The sequence below is a fragment of the Lissotriton helveticus genome, chromosome 3_1 (assembly GCF_964261635.1).
Source record: "Lissotriton helveticus chromosome 3_1, aLisHel1.1, whole genome shotgun sequence".
Taxonomy (NCBI): domain Eukaryota; kingdom Metazoa; phylum Chordata; class Amphibia; order Caudata; family Salamandridae; genus Lissotriton; species Lissotriton helveticus.
In genome coordinates, this window is record NC_136061.1 from 649,231,212 (window position 1) to 649,237,799 (window position 6,588).

General features: G+C 49.6%; 1 pseudogene; it reads right to left on the reverse strand.

Moving 5' to 3' along the window:
• Positions 1-341: 341 nt before the first annotated feature.
• LOC144823546 (Golgi-resident adenosine 3',5'-bisphosphate 3'-phosphatase pseudogene) lies at positions 342-963 on the reverse strand (annotated as a pseudogene).
• Positions 964-6,588: the final 5,625 nt, after the last annotated feature.

Sequence of the window (6,588 nt, forward strand, 5' to 3'; positions counted from 1 at the left end):
CCACTTGTAATATAATGATCGTCAAGGAGATAAAATCGGCCGCACAATGAGACGCATCTCTTCATCTTCATCATAGTTATGGGAGCCATTTAAGGGAGTCAAGCTGGTAGAGAAAGGCACTCCCTGTAAAAGGGTCCAATGGCATTACCTCTTCCCACTTTGCTAGCGCCACGTTGACAAAGCACCAAGTCGCCAGGCTGGAAGGAGGAGCTCCGTGTTGCTCATAGAGTCCCCATTATAAGGACAGATCGTGGCTCCCCGTTTTAAGTTTGCCGCCGCCAATTGAAGTTCAGGCTTCGTCTCGAAAAGAGCAGCGCCGAGTTGGTGGCAGGAGACGCAATTTAGAAAACTCTGAATCTCTTCCCAGTTGAAGCAGGTGCATTGGTAATATAGGATTTCACATGCCTGTGTTGTAGCGCTGTATACTCCCGTGTAGCATCTAGTGGATCAATCCAGATAGTAATACTGTCTGCCCGAACCTCTTTTCCTTCTGGTGTTGCCTTAATCACGTCATCTGGAATATTTCCATCCCATGACAGGTGATTGTGCTCATCTTTAACAACTTGTTCTTCAGAATTGATCTGGAGATCGGGGAAGGTGTTGTGGATAGTGTAGTACATCTGCCAGTTGGACTACACTTTGCCGTCTGTGATCTTGTCGTCGGCTCCTTCGCGGGACTTACCCTTGCTTTTCTCACCCGACACCCGCCTCCCGCACTTCTCGCACCTTGTCTCCACCACGCTTTGCCGCTACCAGAGACACAGCTAGCAGTTTACGCAGGTCAACGTGTTTAGTCTCATCTCCAGCCACAGGCGCCTGTCCATCCTCTTCTCCCGCGGGCAGCAAGAGAGTGGACAGGCGGCCACCCAGAAAACCGGCATATAGATGGTAGAGCACGCCCAGAGCTAGCAGTGCTAAAACACCCATGCCCAGCGGCGACAGGCAGATGCCCATGGGGGCCATGGGGTCTAAGAAAACCTGTGGCGGGCCGACGTCACTTTGGAGGGCAAAGAGCTGCCAGCACTGCCAACAGTCCGGCGCCGGCAATGTGGGGCAAAGTACAACACCTACACCACAGAGGAAACAACAGGTTCCGCTTGTGCGTAGTAACTGTCCACTCACATCTGGCATTGCCTGACACTGTGTAATGACAATGTACGGGTGCTACCTCACATCCGTCATATTCTCTAAAAACCTACTGTCTGCCATCAAATAGTCAGCTCCACCAAAACAGTCACAATTTGCATTGTCATGCAGTCTGTATGTAAACATCTATAAAGCTGCAACATACATGGGAACCTCTGTTAACCTGCATCTCCCCTTAACATTGCAGGGGGACAAACAACACTTCCCACTTCCCGTCTGGGAGCAGACCACAAATCCCATCAGTGATAATAAAGAGGACAACCTGCACATATGTTCAGACACCCTATAACGGCTAATGGACAGCCTCCGCACACGACCCCCGGGAGCATGGCCGCCCAGCTGCCTCAAGGGGACCCCACCAACTGCACAGACCACACAGCAGGAAACACACACCACCACGGCTGTCTCCCAGGACCCCCACGAACAACACATGGAATTTCAATGCCGTGTGTTGGGTTGCAAGGTGGAGTTGGCCGTCCAGCTGTGGGTGGGTTTCGAGCTCCCTCACGGACACACACTGTCCACACCATGCTCCATGACCATCCTTGGCCAACATCGCTGGGACCATCTCTCGGATACAAGAACTGCCTAGTCAGACAGGCACCAGCGATGACTGCACAGAGTTGCCACAGATGCGCAGGACAGTTGAGACCATGGAGCAGATGCAGGCTGGAAGTATGGCTGCCACGGCTGAACACCAGTGAGATGTAGCTGGGATCTTCCATGCCTTGCAGTTCATCATCCTGCCATTGCAGCCACTGAGCCGCTCCCGGATGACTGTAGCGGGAACTGCGACACACACATCTCTGACCCCTGATGTGTCAGTGTCACACAGTGATGGAGCCCTATCACCTTCGCACCCTGATGTGTCTGTGGCATACAGTGATGCACCCATTACCCCGCCACACACACCGGACACACCGGACACAGAGGAAGTATCAGAGGACTGAGATGTGGATGGTAATTACTATGTGAGGAAGGAGGTAGTAGCATCCATCACCGCCATATGACCTGTCTCTGCCTGGTTCTGCCCTATGCATCATGCCCTGGAACAACACCTTCCACAGACCCCCGGAATACTCTGCGACATACACCTGGACCATGACATAGACTACCATATCTTCACTGGTTGACAATTACACAGCAATCCTGCTGCGGTATGCACTCTCCCTCTTCCAAATCACTTTTCAATCCCCAAAGGAATCAGGTTGGCCCACCACTGGGCTCCCATTTAATGTGGGCTTGGCATGGCGATGTAGAGCTCCAGCTCTGGATTTCACGCGAATGTGAATAAAACATTCGAAATAACACAGATGTGTCATGACTATGTTCACTCAAGTATAAAAGTACGGATGTATGTATGGACAATGATTGCACAAGAAGGTACACCCTGGTAAATTACATCAATGCGCATGTTGAATCCTGAACCATATGGCCAGTTGGATGACTGTGAAGGTGAGTACTAGTTGTGGCCTCATTGCACATGAACAACAATCTCGCAACCCACCAATGTAGGCACACGTGCATGTATTAAATAGGACTGTGTCTAGGAATGACCAAATCGGTAGCAGGCCAGAAGTGTTGTCCTACATCGCAAGTGACAACAGAAGTTCACTTCGCATACCTAGTCACACACATCTGTGTGAACACATTCAGTTTAGATTCATAGCATTGCTCCACATGTTCAGAGGTTGGACACCATAATCACATTGTGGTAGACACATAAGTGCACACGCCTGCCAGCAACTATCCCACGCACAGTGTTTGGCTCACAGAGGTGGAGCAGTCAAAAGGGACCCACCCCCATTGTACATGCATCACTCAGTCCCTCCCTGTGTAGGGACGATGCTCATTGTGGCACACGATGTGTAAATCTAATCAACACTCATCACAGTTGGACAGTAGTGCAGTTGCATAGGCTTTATTGGCATGTGCGTGTCAGTACAGACAAGGCAACGGCCGCAACATGCAGGGACATGCTTGAGACAATAACACGCAGCATGGTAACATGTAGACGTGCAAGACATGGGGAGGCAAAAATGTACACAAAATCATTACGGATGGCAACGGTCTCAGCCCACCTTGCCTTGCTGGACGAGTCATGTGATGTTTGGCGTCTGTCCATTGCCCCGTCTGAGGGGACACAACTAACAGCCCATGGGGTCTGCATAGAGCTGTGCCACCGAACTGCTCCGACTGTCGGCTCTGCTGACAGTGATCAGGTGGAAGGGTCATGTCATGCTACATTGCCATGTGTGTCCTCTCCCCCCAGCTGTATGTCCGAATTGGGAACGTTGCCAAACGACGCTGTGCTTCTCCGACCATGGATGTGCATTACCTTGCACAGGCGTGTGCACACACGCGTAGTTCCACGCACATGCATTCAGAATCCAGATGAAGGCAGACATGTCAACTGTTGTGGTGGGATATGTGACCATTCCCCACCATGCAACAAGGTGTTGGGACCTGTGCTATGGGTGACAGTCCGATGTTTGAGTTTGAGTTTAAAAAAACATGAGTTTGAGTTTAAAACATTTGTAGAGCGCACGTACACCTGGCGGTTTCATGGCGCTGTGAAGTACTGATCCCGGGAGGGCAAGAGGGTCGGAGGAGGAAGGGGAAGAAGGACAGTTATTGTGGAAAGGCCTGTGCGAAAAGAAAGGTTTTGAGCGCCTTTCGAAAGTGCGAATAATGAGTGGAAGATCTAAGATGGGCGGGGAGAGAGTTCCAGAATGTGGTTGCAGGAATGTAGTTACTCGTCCATGAATGCCAGCGCAGCTTCATGGGCAATGTGTTCCAATAGTACATCGTTGTCGGGTTCAAGGAACACCAGGGTGACCCAATCCATTAAATGGTCCGGGTAGATGTGCTCAGTCCACGCAGTTTCCCCAATCCGCAACACTGCCCAGTAGGGTAGCGCCTCGATGTGGTCACTGCACACGAGGATTTGTGCAATCTACCATGCACAACTGCCAGCACATACGTCAAAGATCAGTGCATCTGATGCTCGGGTATTCTGGTGACACTCCTGTTCATGGGCCAACCTAGGGGCGCACTGTCAGGTCATACTCCAATTCAGCTACCGTTGCGTTGGATAGGCAGACCTCCATGGGGCACTCGAATGTGCATGATCAACAGTGGAACCAGGGCTGGACGCAGGTGATGTAGGCAAGACGGAAACTCAGACTGTTACTGATTCGCAACACTGCCATTGGCTCAGATCCCAACAGATTCAGCATTCGTGCACGTTACACTTCCACGTGACTGGGGTTGTGCATGTGCCCGGGAATGCCTGCCATTGTGTTTGTTGGTCTCGTAGCACCGGCACTCCTCAGACCGGAGCCAGTTCTGTGGATGATATGCTGCAGCTCAGGGCAATGAGTCATTTGTGTGCAACGTTTAGAAGTATGGGTAGTTTTTGGCCAATGTGTCAAGGGCATCCCTTGCAGGTGTAGGTCGTGCAGGAACAAGTGTGTGTGGCCATGTTGGTTTTTCTTTAGTGCAGTTCGTGGTGTGGGAGTCGTCGGAGGCTGGTTTGGTATCTCACGCAGGGTGTGCCAGCCGCATTCAGGACCAAGGTCGGAGGGTCGGTGGGCCTACCGCCTTGTGTGTTGTGACAAAGGAGCTTTCATTCCTAATTTTAGTCTGACTACTGCTTGAATTTCTGAAATGTGATGTGGCCTTCGTGCTGACTTTAATGCCAGTTAAACTATGGAGTTAGGTCCATAGGGGCATGGGGTAGGCTGACCTTATAATATCTAGAAAAAAAGCAAAAATGCCTCCTCCACTCTTATTTTTACTACACCTTCTTTCAAAAGGTCAAACCACGACTTGTTTAGTTTGACACAGTATTTTTATTTATACCATCCAATTTTTTATATTTTTGAAGATTATTTTTTCAGAGTTCATAAATGCAAAACAAGACCACTGTACATTGATTTATTTACAATACTGTACAATACCATTGAAGATATACACATAACAAAAAACTAAATCAAAATTGATTTATCGATATCAATCATCCAAAACAGAAACAATTTTAAACAAAACAACACATTATGTACACTTAAATTCCATAAATGAATAGACAAAGTAAGCCAATACGGAGTTCAATTAATGAAATAATATATTTGAAAATCAGATCTTATTAATTAATACTGTGGATGACTATTTGCTCCTTCAAGTTTGCCAAACTTAGTCAATAGTCAAATAGGCGGTTTGTACACTGCTGGCGAGCATTGGAATCGAGGCTATAGCTGATCTAAAAGTCACCTCCTATCGTAGCTACCCTGCTCAAGGCCTGTTTTAAAAACGATATAGGTTTTTAAATATGTGGGCTCTGTTGTTATTTTGCACAAATGTATTTACACTATTGATTTTAAAAAACGATTGAGGTTTTTAACAAGAGGGAATACATTTTAACTTGTGCTCCACTCATCTGTCTCACTCACTTGCTCGAGGCTTCCCCGGTCCGCCACAGCTTTGCCGATTGCTGCGGAGGGAAGACCTCACCTTGCACCACTTCCGGTATTCCTGTTCCGGCGGGGTTAGCGCTCCAGGCACCAGACGCGACTATTTAGAGCCACACTGGGCCGGACGCGCAGCGGACGAGCACAGCGGGCGCGCCGCGGGCGCGCCAAAGGCGTGCCTAAGGCAAGCCCGTCTGCGCCCGTCCGTGCCAGGACCGGGCCAAGGGCCTGTTAAGCTGCCAATTTCGCCAAGGGTCATCCCATTCTGCGCCCTTACAGTCGAGTTGCCCTACTTTCTTTAAACCCGGGCTCGCATGCTGAGCAGAAACGCTGAAACTTGGCATCAGATAATGTCTGGGCCTGCCCGGACTGTAATTTCCACATCCCTCCTCTGCAGTCGGATCCTCCCTTAAAGGAACTGCATACGCCGACCATCCGGGCTGCCATGATTAATGCACGCTCGATGGTGAAACATGCCGGTAACATCTATGAGCTTATAACGGACCATAATTTCGATATTCTGTGTATTACGGAAACCTGGCTCAGGGAGTCTTGTGCTCCAGTGGTCAGTCCCCCGTGGCTATCACCTAGCTCGAGCTGATCGGTGCTCGGGAAGAGGTGGAGGCACTGCTGTGGTGTTCAGGGAATCTTGGGCTTTTGTCTGCGAAAAATCCACGAGAATCCAGGAGGGAGAAGAGTTGGATTTTTCCTTTATTCTGACGCCCCACTTCACGTTAGGGGGAACGCTGATTTATCGACCACCTGGGCCGACTGGATTATTTTTAAATTCCTTGGGCGAGTCACTGGCAGATGTGTTCTCCGCTTCCCAAAATTTCTCCTTCTTGGAGATTTCAACATCCATTTAGATTCCCCCAGGGACCCAGACACTCTGGCCCTTGTAGATCTCTTGAATACAACCCAGCTGACCCAGTGGGTTATTCAACCCACCCACTCACAAGGTCACACATTAGAT